Here is a 2,308-nt window from a genome sequence, read left to right as displayed (position 1 = left end):
TTTATTCATGTGCCATGGAACTGGTTTGCTGGGACCTCAGACCTTTGGTCATTACCTGTCCACCATCAATTGGGGCTCACCTACATTTCCATGCCTAGCTATGCCACTGGGGAAGGCGTTGTAAACTGGTACTGCTGCAGCCCTGCGGGTGGGCACAGGACCTGGTACCGTTGGATCCGAGGGGATATGGTAACTGGTGCCACGCTAGTCACACCCCATTGTGCCACAGGTACCATTGGAGCTCTGCAGCCGGGTACCATGGTGCCAGGTGCCATACAGACACAGAACAAAAAGCCCACCCTGCCACGGAGTTGCCAGTCAAGCCATGCCCATGTCCTTATGGGGCTCTGATCCTTCCACAGCAGGGCAGGTGCTGGTAGAAAGGATGGCCCAGTGGTGAGGGTGCCCTTCTTGGTCTTTGCAGACAGTGGCATGTGGGTGAGTCATTTAGCCTCTCCCTGCCTCGGTTTCCCCTCTGTGCAGTTGTGAGGCTAAATGCAGTAGCGGTTGTGAGGTGTTCAGATATGGCCGTGGGGGGGCTGTGCGAGTCCTTTGGAGGGACAGCACTTATTCCAGCGAGGCTGGGGGAGTTCCATTAACCCAGGCCTTGTGCCTTCGGGAAATACTCACGCTTCCCTGGGTTGGTGCAGCTTCTCCCCTGCCTTGTTGTGGGTCTCTTTCCGTCTGCTCCCCGCATGCTGGACCTGGCCAGCCCCTTGTGTCTAGCGCAGGCCATGTTCCCGCTCCACCACCTATGGGCCATGGGGGGTCGAGCATAGGTGGTGCAGTGGCTATGTGTGGGGTCTGGGAGATGGCGGGGAGTCTCCGGGGGTCCTTTCTAGCTTGTTTAAGGCCCCTTTGCCCTGCCAGGGTGGCACACAGAGAGGGAGCTGTGTCTGACATTTATATGGCTAACAAGCCTCCACAATAAAAATACACACCTGGGCAACAAACCCTCCTGCATCAGGGCGTGAATCAACCTCTCCCTGAGCTGGGTCAGGAGCAAACCTGCGCTGGGGGCTGCTTATTCCATTACTGCTGCCCTGGGGGCGTCCTGCCATCCTCCCACACAGCAGATGCCCTCTGCCACTGGAGAGGGGAAGCTGGGTGCCAGGGGAAAGTCCTGGTTTCTGGGGGTTTTGTCAGCTCTTGCCAGGGGAAGGTGGTTTCCGGAGAGCTGGGAGCCAGGAGTGGGGCTGGGGCCTCGGTGCCTCCTTGATGGGCTGTGTACAGGGCCGGCCTAACCCATCACTGGGCCTGAGGTGACCGTGCGGGTCACGGTGCCCCTCAGTTTCCCCTCGCCAGCAGCTGCTTCTCATCATGACCCCAGTTAGGAGAGGAGGCAGGGGGGAGTGCTGGGAGTCAGGACGCCTGGGTTCCTTCCCGGGCTGGCTCTGCCATTGATTTGCCAGGTGGGCAAATGGCACCTCAGTTTCCCCATGTGTAAGACTGGAGGGAGGTGATGTGATTGACCTAAGGGAGGCCACGGCGTTTAATCCACTGAGGTGGGAGCTCCCTGTGTGGATGGCGACAGGCAGAGGCGAAGGGGTGAGTGTCAAACCCAGAGCGGGGTCTTCGTCTGAGATAAAGCGGGGGGGTCATCTCCTGCCCCAGTGCGGTTGGGAGGGCCCAGGGAGCCAGCACTGAGGCTACTTTTGTTCTTGTGAGTTTGAGTCGTCTCAGTTTCTGGACAGATAATATCAGCCTCCAGGAGACTCGAGTCAGGGGCGGGGCAGAGGTGGGAGTCAGGACTTCTGGGTTCTATTTTGAATGCTCGGAGGGGAGTCCAGGACTTAAAATCCCAGCTGGCCCCGTTCTAAGCACTCCCCTCCCAGTGCCGGGGAGAGAACCCAGGAGTCCTGGTGCCCAGCACCCCCCTCCCCCTGCTTTAAACACTGGATCCCACTCCCTTCCCAGCGCTGGGGAGAGAACCCAGGAGTCCTGGCACCCAGTACCCCCACCCCCCTGCTTTAACCACTGGATACCACTCCCTTCCCAGCGCTGGGGAGAGAACCCAGGCGTCCTGGCTCTCGCACCTCTGCTCGATTAGACCATAGCGCCCAGGGGTCCTGAGCCGCCCCCCCCCCGCTCTAACCACTGCCCCAGCCTGCCCCAAGCACCTGGTGTTGGTCCCCGAGGCGGGCTGGGAACATCCCAACTGCCCCCCCCCGCCCCCGCAGGCAGGTTGCCATGGGAACGCGGGGGGGGGGGGGGGAGGCTGGGCTTTGGCAAAGCGGGGGGGGGGGGGGGGCGGAGCGAAGCGCAGGAGCCGGGAGCCCCGCGCCCAGCCCAGCCGCTGCTGCAGCCC

Source organism: Chrysemys picta, chromosome 17 (assembly GCF_011386835.1).
Source record: "Chrysemys picta bellii isolate R12L10 chromosome 17, ASM1138683v2, whole genome shotgun sequence".
NCBI lineage: Eukaryota > Metazoa > Chordata > Testudines > Emydidae > Chrysemys > Chrysemys picta.
The sequence above is the reverse complement of the archived record's forward strand: the minus strand, read 5'-3'. Positions refer to the sequence as shown.